Source organism: Prionailurus bengalensis, chromosome D4 (assembly GCF_016509475.1).
Source record: "Prionailurus bengalensis isolate Pbe53 chromosome D4, Fcat_Pben_1.1_paternal_pri, whole genome shotgun sequence".
In the NCBI taxonomy this organism is placed as follows: domain Eukaryota; kingdom Metazoa; phylum Chordata; class Mammalia; order Carnivora; family Felidae; genus Prionailurus; species Prionailurus bengalensis.
Window position 1 is genome coordinate 31,274,807 of NC_057359.1, and position 22,135 is coordinate 31,296,941.

The following is a 22,135-nucleotide window of genomic DNA, read 5'->3' on the forward strand; positions in this document are numbered from 1 at the left end:
AAATGGGGGTCTCTGCTTGGGGAAATGCTTGGGAATTTTTTTCTTTTGTAATGTTATTGACTCTGAACAAAAGAATTACTGATTCTACGTGTAGATTTGCAAAATGAATTTCCACAGGTGCCCATTAACTTGAGAATCACAATTTTTAAACACAACTAAAACAGTCTCCAATGAGAGAAAATATCTTATTTGTCCAGTTTTAGTTATTATCCAGCCAAATGGTGTCACTGTTGCATATTTTTTTTATTCTCTTGGGGACAAGACCTGAACTCCAAATGGATTACTTATTTACTTTGAAAACATAATAAAGACCTGCAACAAATGGACTCTAGCAATGAAATAAACCAGAAAAGAGGTGTCTGGATTCATACTTGTCTTGCAGAGGTCTATGTAATTAATACATTATTTTGCACCTAACAGTTTGCATCAGGTTTGTGGGTTTTATTTTTTAACAAGCTATCTATCGGTGAATATTTTTCACAAATAAGTGAAATTCCTGGTAATATTCCTATTATATCATCTAGCAAAATTATACTTCTTTATATTATTTTATTCCTTCAATGATAAATGATATTATTATACATGTCTTCAGTATATAACACAGTCCTAATGTTCAGCTAACATTTAAAAAAAAGGACAAACTATTGAGAAGGATTCATTTTTAATTTTATGAAATGCACATTTTCTAAGATAGGCAGTCAAGATCCACTTTATATTATTACAGGGCTAAAAAAAGAACACATTGTTTAGAATAAATTTGAAATATTATGAAATATGTCTTTTTTGAGATATATAGATAGCTTAAAAATTACTGAGCAAGGGATATATTAACATATTAATTGATTTAATCATTTTAATCAATATTTATATTATCATGAATAATGAAACTTCATTTGTTATATATCCAGCATTTTCCAAAGGGTACATTACAATGAGACTACATATTTCTCAATACTCATAAGCAACCTATTGTCCTTGATAAAATTTCAATGACAGCTGTCAAGATGTATCACAGGTTAAGTCTCTCAGATTTTCCATTGGGATGATGACATCACAGTTCTTTCTCTAAGAGGATCAAGGCTGACACAAGGGCTCTTTTGGTCTATTTTAACAAGAAATTCATTTTTCCCACATAAACAATTTATAACTATTATTTTTTCTACTTTATTATTATTTTTTTTGTTAATTTTTCTACTTTATTCCTTTATGATATCATTGAATCATAAAATGGAGTATGGTCATGGATGTCATTTAGCATTCTATCAGATCATTTTTTATAGCACAAGTTATGCAGATAAGTTTATTGATCAGAACAAAATGGGCTCAATTAGGAAAAGTTTATACAGGAAAATATCTTTTTCAAGTTACTATTTTAACATGGTTAAAATAAGTGATTTTTCCTTAGTCTTTTGAATTAAAGTTGCTCAGGGTGGCCAGAAAGTCTGGAAACATGGGAAATGTCCAGAGTAAGTAATTTCTTGCTGTAATAAGTTGAATGTGCTTTTCCTCACTAGTAATTCACAGTTCATTAAGTTGTGCAAAATTATAATGAACAATGTATATTAAAGAAGAATTTCCTTCAATCATTGCATATTACATACATTGCTTCAGATGGTTTCATGAAATAAACTTGCACATTTTCCTCAGAATAAGAAATCAAGGGGTATCAATCCATTAAATATATATTAGTTTTTCCAGACTCTATGGCCATCTGTATTTTACTTTTAGTGAGATTCACCTATCTTAAAATCTTAAAAGAAGTTTTACCATTTATATATTTCCTAAAGAAATTGGTATCAAAAATTAGAGAAAAAACCAAAAACAGATCCCTTTTGTTTTCAAGAAGTTTTATATAAAAACATTTTGCTGAAAATGAAGTGATTCTTAATCTACAGATGAAATACTTTTTACATGATACTTAAGATATATTATAAATTTGGATTTAAGATAAATATTTACAACTGGCCTCATGCTGATTTCAATTAACCAGGCACTCTAGAACACAATGTGCAAAGACAGCAATTATGTGATGCCTTCTTAATACTCCAAGGAATAAAGATCTCTTCCAAAGTAGTCGTTCCACAATGTTAACCCCAAACAGCGATTCTTCTTGATAGATTATATTTTTAGTTTCACTCACTTTATAACTAACTGCCAGAGAAATACATTTCTGAAAGTGTTCCCAAATATATACAGCTACTATGTTGTGGTCACACCATGGGCACAGTAAGGAACATCCATATCTGGATAATCCAGGGGCTTCATAACTGCCACCAGTTATTTGAAGTCGGTTTGACTCAACCATTTCTGGCACGAGATTGGTCTTCGTCACGTGAACTGTTGTATTTTCCAAACAGCTGCAAGTCACCTTCCTTAGTTTGCTGCTGTACCCCTTCCTGGCTGGTCACCGGCTGTAGTAACCTGAAGAGTCCATTTACTCAGGGATGTCCACTCTGGGCTCTGCACAGACACATTGTGTCACAGATGTGCACATGACGCTGATGAAACTTCCAGAAAAGTGTCATGTAATGCCTGCCAGGCACAGTAGGTGAGGATTTAGAAAATGCTAACATCTTTTGTAGGAAACGTGGATTACACAGCTCTTTGGTTCTAGGCATTTTTGTGCATTAGATGGCCCCCTGGATGGGGGGAAATGAAGCTGATTTTTTAGAGTTTCTCACCCTCATTCACTGTAACGGCATGTGCCACTCTTCCTTCTCTGAGTCCAGAAGCTGGAATTGACAGCATCTGCTCTCTGTGATTTCACAATCTCTACCATGTGTTTACAGTGACCACTAAAACTCACCTATCTCAGATGGGTCAGGTATTTCTGATACTACAGGAGGAAGATAACTGAACTTTTTATTTCCACCACAATTTTATATAGTAACTCTTTACATAGCTATTTGCTATGTCCAATTTATTTTATAGAGTCAATAAATATGTTTTATAGAATTTGACCCTTGGATTCCACCTACTAGATTACTTGGGCAAGTCATTTATTGCCTAAATTTACAAATTTTATAAAATTGCATTTATTTCATAAAATTTTAATTTATAAAATGTTAATTTCTTTTTGAAATTGGTAAATCTAAGGATTTAGTCCCAGTTTGTTTGTTTTTTTTTAAACATTGGTACTTAACCTAAAATATTTTCCAATTTTCCTTTTTTAATATATATCAGAAAAAAAATGTTAAGAATTTAGCTGTGAAGATAACAATACTATTGATTTTTTCCTTTCACTTTGTGTGGTTATTTTTGTACCAAACCTCTATTATTGCACAGCAAAGAAGAAAGTTTGTTCCTTGGAAAACATGCAGAATGCTTTTTTCTTGTTTTTTCTTTCTCTAACTTTTCATAGAAGTATCATTTTTAATACAGCCACATCAACATTGATTACATTTTCAATAATTTAAAAACACAGAAGACCTTCCCTCTAAAAACATAAACAGGGGCGCCTGGCTGGCTTAACCGGTTAAGCGTCTGACTTCGGCTCAGGTCATGATCCGGCAGTTCGTGAGTTGGAGACCCGTGTCTGGTTCTGTGCTGACAGTTTGGAGCCTGGAACCTACTTCAAGTTCTATTTCTTCCTCTCTCTGCCCCTCCCTCGCTCCCACTCTGCCTCTATCTCTCTCAAAAATAAACATTAAAAAAAAATTAAAAATATAAACAAAGCTTCTTCCATCTGGTCTCTAGATCTTTTTATTCTTATGCTAATTTCTTTAAACTAATTGATCAACTGAGTTATGCATTCATTTACTTTTTCACAATTATAATGATAAAAGGGCCAATTTATCAAGCAGACACACACTGCTAAATGTGTGTGCCTAATAACATAGTTTCAAAATACCTTAAGATAAAACTGATAGAATTTCAGAAAAATCAAGTTATAATCAGATTTCAATACTCATTTCTCAATAAGATGGAACATGTAGACAGAAATTCAATACTAGCATAGAAGACTTGGTAAACACTACCAATGAACTTGGTCTAATAGACATTTATAGAATACACATTCTTTGCAATGTGTAATAAATATTTAACTATTCTAGGCTACAAAATAAGTATCAATAAACTTAAAATGATTCCATTTTTACAATGTATGCTCTCTAACAATACTGGAATTTAATTAGAAGTAAAAACAGATCTCTAGAATTTCCTCACATACTTGAAAATCAAGTAAAACACTTGTGAATAACTCATGGGTTAAAATAGAGCCAAACAAAAAAGTATTTTGAGCTGAATGAAAAAGGAAACACTTGTGCTCATTTGGGCAGCACATATACTAAAAAAGGAAACACTTTGGGGCTCCTGGGTGGCTCAGTTGATTAAGCGTACTCTTGGTTTCAGCACAAGCTGAACAAACTCAACCAAGCTCAACTCTTGGTTGAGCCCTGATCAACTCTGTGCTACTAGCACAGAGTCTGCTTGGGATTCTCTCTCTCCCCCTCTCCCTGCCCAGCCCTGGCTCACTCTGTGAAACTATAAAAAAAAAGGAAACACTTCAATATTAGTGGAATCTCCCTCATCAAGTACTTAGAAGAAATTTTATACTACTAAATATATTAGAAAAGATTTTAAATCAATGACCTCAGATTCCATCTTAAAAGCCAGAAAAGAAGATCAAATAAAACCAAAAGTATGCAGAGTAAAGTAAATTAAAAATATCAGTGTGGAAATCAATGAAATAGAAAACATCAAAAAATTAGAAAACATTAATAAAACCAACTCAACACCAATAAAGCAAACAATTCTATTAAAAAATGAGTAGACAATCTGAATAGACATTTTTCCAAAGAAGATATACAGGTGACCAAAACATACATAGGAAGATACTCAACATCACTAATCACTGGGAAAATGCAAATCGAAACCACAGTAAGATGAAAAATAACAGGTGTTGGCAAGGATTGGAGAAAGGGCACCCTTATACAGTGCTGGTGAGAATGTAAATTGTAGTAGCCACTATGGAAAACAGTATGGAGTTTACTCAAAAAGTTAAAAATAGAAATTAATACATTTCAGTAATTCCATTGCTGGGAATTTCCCTAAAGTAAACAAAAACACTAATTGAAAAAGATACACACACCCTTATGTTTATTGCAACATTATTTACAATAGACAAGATATGGAGACAACCTAAGTGCCTGTTAGTAGATGAATGGATGAAGATGTGGTGTATACACACAATGGAATATTGTTCAGTCATAAAAAAGAATGAAATCTTGCCATTTGTGACAACATGGATGACTTAGAGGGTATTATGCTAAGTGAAATAAGTCAGAGAAATACAAATATCATATGATTTCACTTATATGTGGAATCTAAAAATCAAAACAACCCATAAACAAAAATTAGAAACTGATTCGTAAATAGAGAACAAACTGGTGGTTGTCAGAGCAAAGTGGGGGTGAAGAGATAGATAAAAAGATAAAGGAGATTAAAAAGTACAAACTTCCAGGGGCATCTGGGTGGCTCAGTTGTTTAAGTGTCCGACTTCTGCTCAGGTCATGATCTTGCGGTTCGTGAGTTTGAGGCCATGTCGGGCTCTGTGCTGATAGCTCAGAGCCTGGAGCCTGCTTCGGATTCTGTGTCTCCCTCTCTCTCTGCTGCTCCTCCACTCGTGCTTTATCTCTGTCTCTCAAAAATAAATGCTAAAAAAAATTTTTTTTAAAAGTACAAACTTCCAGTTGTAAAATGAATGTCTCTGGGATGAAAAGTACAGCATAGGGAATATAGTCAATAATATTGTAATAACTGCATGGTGACAGATGGTAACTATACTTATTGTGGTAAGCATTGCACAATGTACAGAATTGTCAAATCACATGTTGTACACCTGAAAATAATATAACATTTTATTTCAATGACAGTTCAATAAAAATAATCACTATTAAACTAAAATCTTGCTCTTTGAGAAATCTGTAGTATTCACAAAAATCTATTCAGGCTGATCAAAAATTTAATAAACGTTTGTGGAATGACTGATATAAACAAAACATCTTGGTCTCTGTGTATGAACGTACTTTTTTTCATGTGACTTGATCTTGAAAATAGTAAGTGGATGGTATCTGAAAGATAGACCAGTGTTTTCTCAGGAACTGCTATGTAAATGGACACCCCTGGGATAATCCACAAAAGCTGCCTTTCCAAGTGTTCATAGAAAAAAAAGAAGAATTGTGTTTAAATTTTATATCCGTACATTACCATTCTAGAAACAGATGGCACAAAGTGGTCGTCTAAAGAACAGGTAATAAAGGCTTTGCTTATAGAGCTATGTGAGAGATGAAGGATCTAGCAAGAAATGGAAGGCAGAGACTAGTAACAGTAGGAAGACGGCCCCGCCCACCAACTCCAGTTATACACCACAGCACAGGGGAAGTGCCCTGCAGGTCCTCACCACGCCAGGGACAATCCAAAATGACCAAGCGGAAGAATTCCCCTCAGAAGAATCTCCAGGAAATAACAACAGCTAATGAGCTCATCAAAAAGGATTTAAATAATATAACAGAAAGTGAATTTAGAATAATAGTCGTAAAATTAATCGCTGGGCTTGAAAACAGTATACAGGACAGCAGAGAATCTCTTGCTACAGAGATCAAGGGACTAAGGAACAGTCACGAGGAGCTGAAAAACGCTTTAAACGAAATGCATAACAAAATGGAAACCACCACAGCTCGGCTTGAAGAGGCAGAGGAGAGAATAGGTGAACTAGAAGATAAAGTTATGGAAAAAGAGGAAGCTGAGAAAAAGAGAGATAAAAAAATCCAGGAGTATGAGGGGAAAATTAGAGAACTAAGTGATACACTAAAAAGAAATAATATACGCATAATTGGTATCCCAGAGGAGAAAGAGAGAGGGAAAGGTGCTGAAGGGGTACTTGAAGAAATAATAGCTGAGAACTTCCCTGAACTGAGGAAGGAAAAAGGCATTGAAATCCAAGAGGCACAGAGAACTCCCTTCAGACGTAACTTGAATCGATCTTCTGCACGACATATCAGAGTGAAACTGGCAAAATACAAGGATAAAGAGAAAATTCTGAAAGCAGCAAGGGGTAAACGTGCCCTCACATATAAAGGGAGGCCTATAAGACTCGTGACAGATCTCTCTTTTGAAACTTGGCAGGCCAGAAAGAATTGGCACGAGATTTTCAGGGTGCTAGACAGAAAAAATATGCAGCCAAGAATCCTTTATCCAGCAAGTCTGTCATTTAGAATAGAAGGAGAGATAAAGGTCTTCCCAAACAAACAAAAACTGAAGGAATTTGTCACCACTAAACCAGCCCTACAAGAGATCCTAAGGGGGACCCTGTGAGACAAAGTACCAGAGACATCACTACAAGCATAAAACATACAGACATCACAATGACTCTAAACCCGTATCTTTCTATAATAACACTGAATGTAAATGGATTAAATGCGCCAACCAAAAGACATAGGGTATCAGAATGGATAAAAAAACAAGACCCATCTATTTGCTGTCTACAAGAGACTCATTTTAGACCTGAGGACACCTTTAGATTGAGAGTGAGGGGATGGAGAACTATTTATCATGCGACTGGAAGCCAAAAGAAAGCTGGAGTAGCCATACTTATATCAGACAAACTAGACTTTAAATTAAAGGCTGTAACAAGAGATGAAGAAGGACATTATATAATAGTTACAGGGTCTATCCATCAGGAAGAGCTAACAATTATAAATGTCTATGCGCCGAATACCGGAGCCCCCAAATATATAAAACAATTACTCATAAACATAAGCAACCTTATAGATAAGAATGTGGTAATTGCAGGGGACTTTAACACCCCACTTACAGAAATGGATAGATCATCTAGACACAGGGTCAATAAAGAAACAAGGGCCCTGAATGAGACATTGGATCAGATGGACTTGACAGATATATTTAGAACTCTGCATCCCAAAGCAACAGAATATACTTTCTTCTCGAGTGCACATGGAACATTCTCCAAGATAGATCATATACTGGGTCACAAAACAGCCCTTCATAAGTTTACAAGAATTGAAATTATACCATGCATACTTTCAGACCACAATGCTATGAAGCTTGAAATCAACCACAGAAAAAAGTCTGGAAAACCTCCAAAAGCATGGAGGTTAAAGAACACCCTACTAACGAATGAGTGGGTCAACCAGGCAATTAGAGAAGAAATTTAAAAATATATGGAAACAAACGAAAATGAAAATACAACAATCCAAATGCTTTGGGATGCAGCGAAGGCAGTCCTGAGAGGAAAATACATTGCAATCCAGGCCTATCTCAAGAAACAAGAAAAATCCCAAATACAAAATCTAACAGCACACCTAAAGGAACTAGAAGCAGAACAGCAAAGGCAGCCTAAACCCAGCAGAAGAAGAGAAATAATAAAGATCAGAGCAGAAATAAACAATATAGAATCTAAAAAAACTGTAGAGCAGATCAACGAAACCAAGAGTTGGTTTTTTGAAAAAATAAACAAAATTGACAAACCTCTAGCCAGGCTTCTCAAAAAGAAAAGGGAGATGACCCAAATAGATAAAATCATCAATGAAAATGGAATTATTACAACCAATCCCTCAGAGATACAAACAATTATCAGGGAATACTATGAAAAATTATATGCCAACAAATTGGACAACCTGGAAGAAATGGACAAATTCCTGAACACCCACACTCTTCCAAAACTCAATCAGGAGGAAATAGAAAGCTTGAACAGACCCATAACCAGCGAAGAAATTGAATCGGTTTTCAAAAATCTCCCAACAAATAAGAGTCCAGGACCAGATGGCTTCCCAGGGGAGTTCTACCAGACGTTTAAAGCAGAGATAATACCTATCCTTCTCAAGCTATTCCAAGAAATAGAAAGGGAAGGAAAACTTCCAGACTCATTCTATGAAGCCAGTATTACTTTGATTCCTAAACCAGACAGAGACCCAGCAAAAAAGAGAACTACAGGCCAATATCCCTGATGAATATGGATGCAAAAATTCTCAATAAGATACTAGCAAATCGAATTCAATGGCATATAAAAAGAATTATTCACCATGATCAAGTGGGATTCATTCCTGGGATGCAGGGCTGGTTCAACATTCGCAAATCAATCAACGTGATACATCACATTAACAAAAAAAAAGAGAAGAACCATATGATCCTGTCAATCGATGCAGAAAAGGCCTTTGACAAAATCCAGCACCCTTTCTTAATAAAAACCCTTGAGAAAGTCGGGATAGAAGGAACATACTTAAAGATCATAAAAGCCATTTATGAAAAGCCCACAGCTAACATCATCCTCAACGGGGAAAAACTGAGAGCTTTTTCCCTGAGATCAGGAACACGACAGGGATGCCCACTCTCACCACTGTTGTTTAACATAGTGCTGGAAGTTCTAGCATCAGCAATCAGACAACAAAAGGAAATCAAAGGCATCAAAATTGGCAAAGATGAAGTCAAGCTTTCGCTTTTTGCAGATGACATGATATTATACATGGAAAATCCGATAGACTCCACCAAAAGTCTGCTAGAACTGATACATGAATTCAGCAGTGTTGCAGGATACAAAATCAATGTACAGAAATCAGTTGCATTCTTATACACTAACAATGAAGCAACAGAAAGACAAATAAAGAAACTGATCCCATTCACAATTGCCCCAAGAAGCATAAAATACCTAGGAATAAATCTAACCAAAGATGTAAAGGATCTGTATGCTGAAAACTATAGAAAGCTTATGAAGGTAATTGAAGAAGATTCAAAGAAATGGAAATACATTCCCTGCTCATGGATTGGAAGAATAAATATTGTCAAAATGTCAATACTACCCAAAGCTATCTACACATTCAATGCAATCCCAATCAAAATTGCACCAGCATTCTTCTCGAAACTAGAACAAGCAATCCTAAAATTCATATGGAACCACAAAAGGCCCCAAATAGCCAAAGGAATTTTGAAGAAGACCGAAGCAGGAGGCATCACAATCCCAGACTTTAGCCTCTACTACAAAGCTGTAATCATCAAGACAGCATGGTATTGGCACAAAAACAGACACATAGACCAATGGAATAGAATAGAAACCCCAGAACTAGACCCACAAACGTATGGCCAACTCATCTTTGACAAAGCAGGAAAGAACATCCAATGGAAAAAAGACAGCCTCTTTAACAAATGGTGCTGGGAGAACTGGACAGCAACATGCAGAAGGATGAAACTAGACCACTTTCTCACACCATTCACAAAATTAAACTCAAAATGGATAAAGGACATGAATGTGAGACAGCAAACCATCAGAACCTTAGAGGAGAAAGGAGGAAAAGACCTCTCTGACCTCAGCCGTAGCAATCTTACACGACACATCCCCAAAGGCAAGGGAATTAAAAGCAAAAGTGAATTACTGGGACCTTATGAAGATAAAAAGCTTCTGCACAGCAAAGGAAACAACCAACAAAACTAAAAGGCAACCAACGGAATGGGAAAAGATATTCGCAAATGACATATCGGACAAAGGGATAGTATCCAAAATCTATAAAGAGCTCACCAAACTCCACACCCGAAAAACAAATAACCCAGTGAAGAAATGGGCAGAAAACATGAATAGACACTTCTTTAAAGAAGACATCCAGATGGCCAATAGGCACATGAAAAGATGTTCAGCGTCGCTCCTTATCAGGGAAATACAACTCAAAACCACACTCAGGTATCACCTCACGCCAGTCAGAGTGGCCAAAATGAACAAATCAGGAGACTATAGATGTTGGACAGGATGTGGAGAAACGGGAACCCTCTTGCACTGTTGGTGGGAATGCAAATTGGTGCAGCCGCTCTGGAAAGCAGTGTGGAGGTTCCTCAGAAAATTGAAAATAGACCTACCCTATGACCCAGCAATAGCACTGCTAGGAATTTATCCAAGGGATACAGGAGTACTGATATATAGGGCCACTTGTACCCCAATGTTCATAGCAGCACTCTCCACAATAGCCAAATTATGGAAAGAGCCTAAATGTCCATCAACTGATGAATGGATAAAGAAATTGTGGTTTATATACACAATGGAATTCTACATAGCAATGAGAAAGAATGAAATATGGCCCTTTGTAGCAACATGGATGGAACTGGAGAGTGTGATGCTAAGTGAAATAAGCCATACAGAGAAAGACAGATACCATATGGTTTCACTCTTATGTGGATCCTGAGAAACTTAACAGGAACCCATGGGGGAGGGGAAGAAAAAAAAAAAAAAGAGGTTAGAGTGCGAGAGAGCCAAAGCATAAGAGACTGTTAAAAACTGAGTACAAACTGAGGGTTGATGGGGGGTGGGAGGGAGGAGAGGGTGGGTGATGGGTATTGAGGAGGGCACCTTTTGGGATGAGCACTGGGTGTTGTATGGAAACCAATTTGTCAATAAATTTCATAAAAAAAAAAGCCAAGAGGGGAGAAATTGAAATTTATAAATGTAAATATTTTATATTATACATTAAGGGATATAATGTCTGTTGAAAGTAAACTGTATTAGGTTAGAGATGTATACTATACAACTGAAACAATCACTGATTAGATTTATAGCTAATAAGCCAACAAAGGAGATTGAATGGAATAGCTAAAAACAAAATCAAACCTCAACAGCAGTTGGAAAAAGATGAAACAATTGAACATAAATTATATAGTGATATATTTAAACTGAATTATATAAATAATAAAACTAAATGTAAAAGTTCAACAATGTGATTAAATAAGTGGATATCTATACTCAAAAAAACTTAACTTCAGTCCATACTTCCTATCAAAAAATAATTAAAACATTTCCTACCAAAAAAAGGAAATCCTGTCATTTGTGACAACATGGATAAACCTGGAGGACACTGTGTTAAATGAAATAAGCCAGACAAATGCTATATGGTATCATTTATGTGTGGAGTCCCAAGGAAAAAAAAAAAGAAAAAAAGTTGAACTTAGAGTAGAAATGTGGTTATGAGGGTCTGAGAAGTGAAGGAAAAAGAAGAGTTTGGTAAAAGGGTACAAACTTTCAGTTCTAAGATGAATAAGGACCAAAGATTATAATATAATGTATGACATGGTGACTACAGTTGATAACACTGTGTTGTATAACTAAAATTTGCTAAGAGAGTAGAACTTAAATATTCACACCCACACATATACACAAAGGTAAATATGTGAGGTAATGGATATGTTGGGTATAATCCTTCCACAATGCAACATATATCAAATCATCATGTTGCATATTTTAAATATCTTACAATTTTAATTGTTAACTAAACCTCAGAAAAGCTGGAAAAAATTAAAGCACACTGTTGGTATGAATTTCTACTGGAGGAGGGAAAATAAAAGACTGAACATAGCAAGTGCCGGCAAAAATGTGGACCAACTGGAACACTGGAGGGAATGTAAAAATGATTTTGCAGGTCCATAACAGACCAAACATACCATATGACCCAGCCATTCCAATCTTTGATACTTAACGTTAGAGAAGTAAAGCTTATGTCTGTGCAAAGACTTGATCAGGATATTTATAGAAACTTTATATTAAATAACTCAAAATTAGAAACAACCTAATTGTGAACACATGCAACAATATATATGAGTCTGAAAAAATTTTCTGAATGAAAGAAGTTGACAAAATATTGTCAACTTAAATCTATTTAAATCTTAAATCTATTTAATTCTATTTATATAAAATTCTAGAAAATAAAAACTATAGTAACAAAATCAAATCAGATATTGCCTGAGGATTTGGGGGATGGGGGGGTGGAGTGGGATAATAAAGAGGTATTCCAAAAGAGTATGAGGAAAAATTTAGGGTGATATGTTCATTATCTTGGTGGTGATGATGATTTTAAGGATATGATCATACACCAAAATGTACCAAACCTACACTAAATAGATGTATAATTTATAATATGTTAATTATACCTCAACAATGCTATTTAAATTAGGAGGTTGTAAATGTCTTAGTGCAGTCAGTTAAAATAACTAATGGACACAAAGGCAAAGAGATATACCCCAAACAACACACTAATGTCTCATCACCCAAGCTAAACGCTTTTTTTGCTCCAACCAATTTAAAAGAATGACTTCATTAATAATTCAGTTGATACGTATCCCTAGAATAAAAGCTTTCCACTATCACCAGAGCAAGGAAAATATAGTTTCAATGCACAAAAATGAAAACGTCCTATACAGGTTAATTCACTTTGTTTTTTTAAGTAAAATATTTCAGAGTACAGAAAATATTCATGATAGCAATTTGTTATTTAGAGGATATATAATGTCACATGAAGGAAACTTTATTAACTTTCATGAAATAACAATCAAGTATGATGTGTTTTACTTCTGGTGTTAGTTTTCTATTCCTGTATAAAAACTTATTACAATTTTGTGGCTTAGAAAAAAATAACAAAATTTATGGTCTCAGTTTCCATGAGTCAGGAGTCTAGGCACAAGTTAATTGGTTCCTCATCTTTGGGTTTGACTGGGTTAAAATCAAGGTGTCAGTCAGAACTGCTACCTTGAGTTTTAGGTACTCTTTCTAGTTCACTGGCAATTGGTAGAATTCAGTTCCTTGGAGTTTGTTTTCTTGCCACAGGGCCTTCTCCATAGATTTACAGTTTGTTTCTTAAAGGCTCACAGAAAATTGTCTTTGCTGCTTCAAATCTTTCTTCGGGAAGGATCCAATACCTGTTAAGAGCCCACTTAATTATATCAGGCCCATCCAGGATAATCTCCCTTTTAATTAACCAAAAGTCAGCTCATTTCAGATTTTCATTAGGTCTTTAAATCCCTTCACCTTTGTAATCTGATCACAGTTGTGAAATCCACCGTATTTACAGTCCCACCCATACTCTAATTTAAAGTATGTATCCCAGTGGGTAGGAATCTTGGGGATCACCTCAAAATTCAGAGTTCTATCCATCTTTCCAGGTAAACTTCATTATGAAAAGCGTATATTTCTCTCAATGTTGCTACTAAAGTTCAAGGTAATCATTGCAGATTCTGAGGGGAGGTACTTAAACATTAAAATTACATCAAACCCAGTTTTGGGAGATACATTTCCTCCTTTGTTCCCTTCCATCACAAGCTTGCCTCTTACATAAAGAAGCTTCACTGAAAGTGGTGGCCTCAACATAGTAAGTATTCAGATCAAGGTGAGTGAACAAGACAGAATGCTGGGATACAGAAAGAAAATATCAAAACTTCAAATTATTTATTTTATCTCTTCCTTTAAAATGTTTATATTTTTGTAATATTAATAACAAAATTATAGAAAAGTATGATAGCCATGCAACTTACAAATGAATGAGTACACATAATTGGAAATGCATGCTCAAAAATTATCTTCTAATGAGAAGAATAACACAAATGATGGAGTACACTGATGGATCCAGATTCCAGATCTTTTTAAAGAAACAGGCCTAGAATCCACCATACCTCTGGGTCCTGGATTCCTTTACCAGGAAAATCACATGTGGGACTTATATCAAGAGAGAGTGAGGCCACAAATACCAGATGAAAAAGCTGTTTCATCAAACTCTTGAAAATCAGGAGCCCCATCAGCCCACTTCTCCATTACATTCCCATTTGTGAATCATTTTCCCTCATTCTGCAGCAGAGACCACACATTTTCAAAGGGACTTTAAATCAATTGCAATGGCTGTGTCAGATAAGACAGAAAGGTCAGATTCAGTTATAGAAAGGAGGTAGAATGGAGCAATCACAGGGCCTGTCATGGCTGCAGAGCTGCAAGGGTAAAAAGTCCCCAAAGGAATACAGGGCAGCCTCCTGTTGGAGAATGCTGAACACCAGCATGCACATCTCTTACAGCAGGTGGGGGGCGCTGCAATGCAGGCAGAACAGGATGGATAGTGTGCAGATTTTGTAGGGAAAGCCACCTATAGTTGTACATGTGGCACCTACCAATAACGCTTAATATTACAGTGACCTAATATGTTCACATGGATTAATATAGAGGATATTCAGGTTGTAAATACCAGGGCTTCACTCCCAAAACCATGATTGGTAAGGAGCACTATTACCTTTCTGTGTTCTTGTCAGCCTTACAGGTATGCCATTGGGATGGCCAATAAATGAGAATAATTTGATATTCTTCATAGGTGATTGGATATAATCACAGACAAATTTCACTTTCTTTTCAAATTTCTTCATGGAAATATCTGAGGAAAAATGAGAAAGTGATCCTGAAATGTAAACACTTAAAAAATTTTTTTTAATGTTTATTTTATTTTTGAGAGAGAGAGAGGGTGGGGTGGGGAGGGGCAGAGAGAGAGGGAGACACAAAATCTGAAGCAGGCTCCAGGCTCTGAGCTGTCAGCACAGAGCCCAATGCGGGATTTGAACTCGGGAACAGTGATATTGTGACCTAGGCTGAAGTCGGGTGCTTAACCGACTGAGCCACCTAGGGTCCCCTAAACATTTTCTAATAATAAAAGAATAATGTTGACAGTATATGATTTTGACAATAGTTTCATATAAAAAATGAGTGGAGGACACCAATGCAATTATTTGCATTTTTATAAAAATTTACAACTTTTTTTTAATTCTCATGTTACCATACAGTGTAGTCTTGGCTTCAGGAGTGAACCCAGTGATTCATCACTTACAAATAACACCCAGTGCTCATCCCAACTAGTGCCTTTCTTAATGCCCATCACATATGTAACACACTTCCCAACCCCCCCCCCATCCCCATCAACCTTCAGTTTGTTCTCTGTATTTAAGAGTATTTTATGGTTTGCCTCCCTCTCTGTTTTTATTTTTCCTTCACTTCCCCTATGATCATCTGTTAAGTTTCTTAAATTCCACATAAGAGTGAAATCATATGATATCTGTCTTTATCTGAGTGACTTATTTTATTTTATTTTCAATATATGAAATTTATTGTCAAATTGGTTTCCATACAACACCCAGTGCTCATCCCAAAAGGTGCCCTCCTCAATACCCATCACCCACCCTCCCCTCCCTCCCACACCCCATCAACCCTCAGTTTGTTCTCAGTTTTTAACAGTCTCTTATGCTTTGGCTCTCTCTCACTCTAACCTCTTTTTTTTTTTTTCCTTCCCCTCCCCCATGGGTTTCTGTTAAGTTTCTCAGGATCCACATAAGAGTGAAACCATATGGTATCTGTCTTTCTCTGTATGGCTTATTTCACTTAGCACTGAGTGACTTATTTTAAATAGCATAATACTCTTCAGTTCCATCCACGTTGTTGCAAATGGCAAGACCTCATTCTTTTTCATCATTGAGTACTATTCCACTGGATGTGTGTGTGTGTGTGTGTGTGTGTGTGTGTGTATACACACATGTTATATTTCCACTGGGATTATATAATAAATATATGTATATATCTTTTTAATCCATTCATCAGTTGATGGACATTGGGTTCTTCCCATAATTTGGCTATTGATAGTGCTGCTATAAACATTGAGGTGCATATGCCCCCCTGGAATCAGCATTTTTTGTGTCCTTTAGATAGATTCCTAGTAGTTCAATTGCTGGGTCATAGGGTAATAGGGTAATTCAAGCCCCCATTGGGCTCTGTGCTGACAGCTCAGAACCTGGAGCCTGCTTCAGATTTTCTGTTGTTTCCTGAGTTGTTAATTTTAGCCATTCTGACAGGTGTGATTTTGCTTTGTATTTCCCTGATGATGAGAGATGTTAAGCGTCTTTTCATGTGTCTGTTAGCCATCTGGAAAAGTGTCTATTCATGTCTTCTGCCCATTTCTTCAGTGAACTATTCGGGTTTTTTTGGTGTTGTGTTGGGCAAGTTCTTTATAGATTTTGGATACTAACCCTTTATTTGATATGTCATTTGCAAATATACTCTCCCATTTTGTAGGTTGCCTTTTACTTTTATTGATTGTTTCCTTCACTATGCAGAAGCTTTTTATCTTGATTAGGTCCCAATAGTTCGTTTTTGCTTTGATTTCCTTTAAATTCAGAGACATGTCAAGTAAGAAGTTGCTGTGGCTGAGGTCAAAGAGGTTGCTACCTGTTTTCTCCTGTAGGATTTTGATGGTTTCCTGTCTCACATTTAGGTCTTTTGTCCATTTGAATTTATTTTTGTGTATGGTGTAAGAAAGTAGTCCAGTTTCATTCTTCTATATGTCACTGTCCAGTTCTCCCAGAACCATTTGCTCAAGAGACTGTATCCATTGGATACTCTTTCCTGCTTTGTCGAAGACTAGTTGGCCATATACATTTGTGAGTCCATTTCTGGGTTCTGTATTCTGTTCCATTGATCTATGTGTCTGTTTTTGTGCCAGTGCCATACTGTCTTGATAATTATAGCTTTGTAATACAGCTTGCAGTTCGGAATTGTGATGCTTCCAGCTTTGGTTTTCTTTTTCAACATTGCTTTGGCTATATGGGTCTTTTCTGGTTCCATACAAATTTTAGAATTGTTTGTTCTAGCTCTGTGAAGAATGCTGGTGCTATTTTGATAGGGATTGCCTTGAAAGTGTATATTGCTTTGGGTAGTATCGACATTTTAACAATATTTGTTTTTCCAATCCATAAGCATGGAATGTTTTTCCATTTCTTTGTATCTTCTTCAATTTCTTTCATAAACTTTCTATAGTTTCCAATGTATAGATCTTTTATGTCTTTGGTTAGGTTTATTCCTAAATATTTTTTTTGGTGCAATTATAAATGGGATTGCTTCCCTGATATCTCTTTCTTTTCCTTCATTACTAGTGTATAGAAATGCAACCTATTTCTATACATTGATTTTATATCCTGTGATTTTGCTGAATTCATGTACCAGCTCTAGTTGTTTTTTTTGGTGGAGTCTTTTGGGTTTTCCATGTAGAGTATCATGTCATCTGCAAAGAGTGAAAGTTTGACTTCTTTGCCAGTTTGGACTTCTGTATCTTTTTGTTGTCTGATTGCTGAGGCTAAGGCTTCCAGTATTATGTTGAAAACAGTGGTGAGAGTGGACATATGTGATATGTTCCTGATCCCAGGGGGAAAGCCCTCAGTTTTTCCTCATTGAGTATAATATTAGCTGTGGGCCTTTTATATATGGCTTTTATGATGTTAAGGTATATTCCTTCTATCCCTACTTTCTAGAGGGTTCCTTTTTTTTTTTAATCAAGAAAGGATGTTGTATTTTGTCAAATGCTTTTTTTTTTGCCTCTGTTGAAAAGGATCATATGGTTCTTATCCTTTCTTTTATTGATGTGGTATATCACATTGATTGAATTGTGAATATTGAACCAGCCCTGTAGCCCAGGAATGAATCCCACTTGATTGCGGTGAATAATTCTTTTAATGTACTATTGAATTTGATTTATTAATACCTTGTTGAGAATTTTGCATCCAGGTTCATCAGGGATATTGGCCAGTAATTCTCCTTTTATGTGGGGTCTTCATCTGGTTTTGGAATCAAGGTAATGCTGGCTTCATAGAATGAGTCTAGAAGCTTTCCTTCCATTTCTAGTTTTTGAAACACTTTGAGAAGAATAGGTATTAACTCTGCTTTAAATGTCTGATAGAATCAAATACAAATTAAAACCACAATGAGATAGCACCTCACACCAGTAAGAATGGCTAAAATTAACAACTCAGGCAACAAGAGATGTTGGTGAGGATGCAGAGAAAGAGGATCTCTTTTGCATTGTTGGTGGGAATGCAAGCTGGTGCAGCCACTCTGGAAAACAGTGTGGATATTCCTCAAAAAGTTAAAAATACAATTACCCTAAGATCCAGCAATTGCACTACTAGGTATTTGGATAAATATTTGTTTTGGGACATAGGGGTGCTGTTTCAAAGGGTCACATGCACCCTAATGTTTATAACCGTGCTATTGACAACAGCTGAAGTATGGAAAGAGCCCAAATGTCCATTGACAGGTGAATGGATAAAGAAGATGTGGTATACTCGGCAATCAAAAAGAATGAAATCTTCCCATTTGCAACTACATGGATAGAACCAGGAGATATTATGCTAAGCAAAATTAGTCAGTCTAAGAAAGACAAATATCATATAACTTCACTCATATGAAGGATTCAAGATACAAAGCAGATGAACATAAGGCGAAGGAAGCAAAAATAATATAAAAACAGGGAGGGGGACAAAACATAAGAGACTATCATTTATGGAGAAGAAACAGGGTTGTTGGAGGGGTTGTGGGTGGGGGAATGGGCTAAATGTGTAAGGAGCATTAAGGAAGACATTTGTTGGGATGAGCACTGGGTGTTATATATAGGGGATGAATCACTGGAATCTATTCCTGAAATCATCGTTGCACTCTATGCTAACTAACTTGGATGTAAATTTCAAAATGAAAGAAAGAAAGAAGAAGAAAGAAAGAAAGAAAGAAAGAAAGAAAGAAAGAAGAAAAGAAAAATCTGGTAGAATTCTCCTGGGAAGCCATCTAGCCCAGGACTCTCATTTGTTGGGAGATTTTTTATAACCAATTCAATTTCTTTGCTGGTTATGGGTTTGTTCAAATTTTCTATTTCTTCCCATTTGAGTTTGGTAGTGCGTGGGTGTCTAAGAATTTGTCTATTTCTTCTATATTGTCCAGTTTGTTGGCATATAGTTTTTCATAGTATTCTCTAATATTTGTATTTCTGTGGTGTTGGTTGCAATTCCTCCTCTTTCATTCGTGATTTTATCTATTTGAGTACTCTTTCTTTTCTTTTTGATAAATCTGGCTAGGGGGTTATCAATTTTCTTTACTCTCAAAAAACTAGCTCTTAGATTCATTGATCTGTTCTACAATTTTTTTTTAATTCCATATACTTTATTTCTGCTCTAATCTTCTTCTGCTGGCTTTGGGCTTTATTTTCTGCTGCTTTTCTAGCTCCTTTAGGTGTAAGATTGTGTATTGGGACCTTTCTTGCTTCTTGAAATAGTTCTGAATTGCAATATATTTTCCTCTTAGGACTGCCTTTGCTGTATCCCAAAAGGTTTGGACTGTCATGTTCAATTTTCATTTGCTTCCATGTATTTTTTAATTCCTTCTTTAATTTCCTAGTTCTTTAGTAGGATGTTCTTTAACCTCCATGTATTTGGGGGTTTCCAATTTTTTTGTGTGTGGTTGATTTCAAGTTTCATAGCATTGTGATCTGAAAATATATATGGTATGATCTCAATCTTTTTGTACTTGTTGAGGACTGTTTTTTGACCCAATATGTTTTCTATTTTGGGGAATGTTCCATGTGCACTGCAGCCGAATGTGTATTCTGCTGCTTTAGGATGAAAAGTTCTGAAAATATGTCTTAAGTCCACATGGTCCAGTATGTCATTCAGAGCCATTGTTTCCTTTTTGATTTTCTGCCTAGATGATCAGTTCTTTGTTGTAAGTGGAGTATGAAAGTCACCTACAATTTCAGTATTATTATCAATACATTGGTTTATGTTTGTGATTAAGTGATTTATATGTTTGGGTGCTTCATGTTGGGGCATGAACATTTACAATTGTTAGATCTTCTTGATGGATAGCCCCCTTCATTATGATAAAATGCCTTTTTTTTTCATCTCTTGTTACAGTCTTTGTTTTATTTTTATTTTTTATTTTTTAAGTTTATTTATTTTGAGAGAGAACATGAGTGGTGGAGGGGAAGAGAGAATCTCAAGCAGGCTCCACACCATCAGCAGCATGAGCCAATGCAGGGCTTGAACCTACAAACTGCAAGACCATGATCTGAACTGAAATCAAGAGTCAGATGCTTCACCAGCTGAGCCACCCAGGCACTGCTACACTCTTTGTTTTAAAATCTAGTTTGTGGCCTCTGCGGAGGGTCGCAGCAGCTCGGGCGGTGGGAGGAGCGGTAGCGGCCAGGCAGCCCAGCTTCATGAAGGCTCTTGGCGGGTGGCGGCCGGCAGGCACCCGGCACCCGGCATGTGCCCGCCCCGCCGCCACAATGCCCAAGAGGAAGGTCAGCTCCGCTGAGGGGGTGGCGAAGGAGGACCCTAAGAGGAGGTCGGCGAGGTTGTCAGCTAAACCTGCTCCTGCAAAAGTGGAAGTGAAACCAAAAAAGGTGGCGGGAAAGGAGAAATCTTCAGACAAAAAAGTGCAAAGGGGAAAAGGGGAGTAAAGGGAAAACAGGCTGAAGTGGCTAACCAAGAAACAAAAGAAAACTTACCTGCAGAAAACGGAGAAACTAAAAACTAGGAGAGTCCAGCTTCTGATGAAGCAGGAGAGAAAGAAGCCAAGTCTGATTAGTATCATATCCCATGTCTTACCAGTGGTCCCTGTCTCCCTTCTTGTAAAATCCAGAGGAATATTTTTATCAACTATTTTGTAAATGCAAGTTTTTTAGTAGCTCTAGAAACATTTTTAAGAAGGAGGCAATCCCACCGCATCCCATTTTTTAAGTGTAAATGCTTTTTTTTAAGAGGTGAAATCATTTGCTGGTTGTTTATTTTTTGGTACAACCAGAATATGGGATATTGAATATGGGAGGCTTTGATCGTCTTGGGTGTCAGTTTAACATTCCATAGATGGGGTAGTTTTTATATCGTATAATACCAAGCATACTAAATGGCAATTTGGAGTCAGTCGTGCATTTAATATGTCTTGAACATTTTAAATTACTTCTATTCCCATGTTGTTTTTGGTAGAATTGTTTCCTAAAGAAAACCACTCCTTGATCTTGGCTCTCCCTGTCAGAATTTTGTGCATTCTGTAACATCTTGGTCGTGGTAGTCCAGTTTCCTAGTAACTTTGTTAATGTGTTGTGCGAGATTGAAAATTTGAGTATGTAGTGTATATGACATTAAATTGTGAATTAATGGGACTCAACAGTGTAACAGCGTATCAACATTTGAAGATACGGGTACTTGATATACTGTTAAGGGAAATTTGTCTCCAAGTTTTAAGCTGGAAGGTCACTGGAATAACTTTGAGAAAAGAACCACAGCTACATGGTTTTTTTTAGGTTTTCGGTACGTACGTTAAGAATTATGTACAAATTGAATTGCCTGTACTGATCCTCAGAACAACAAATAAAAACTCAATTATGAAAGAAAAAAATAAAGTAAAATAAAATCTAGCTTGTATGATATAAGTATGGCAGCTCTGTCTTTCTTTTTCATGTTCCATTAGCATGATAGATGGTTCTCCATCCCCTCACTTTCAATCTGCAGGTGTCCTCAGGTCTAAAAT

General features: G+C 36.2%; 1 long non-coding RNA gene and 1 pseudogene across 1 annotated transcript; one reads left to right on the top strand and one right to left on the bottom strand.

The window, feature by feature from the left end:
- Positions 1-1,496: 1,496 nt before the first annotated feature.
- Positions 1,497-21,804, bottom strand: LOC122474584. The gene is made up of 3 exons (XR_006294948.1): positions 21,694-21,804; positions 15,407-15,409; positions 1,497-1,506 (listed from the first exon to the last, which is right to left on the bottom strand). It is a non-coding gene; the product is annotated as an uncharacterized LOC122474584 (long non-coding RNA).
- Positions 20,843-21,629, top strand: LOC122474583 (annotated as a pseudogene).
- Positions 21,805-22,135: the final 331 nt, after the last annotated feature.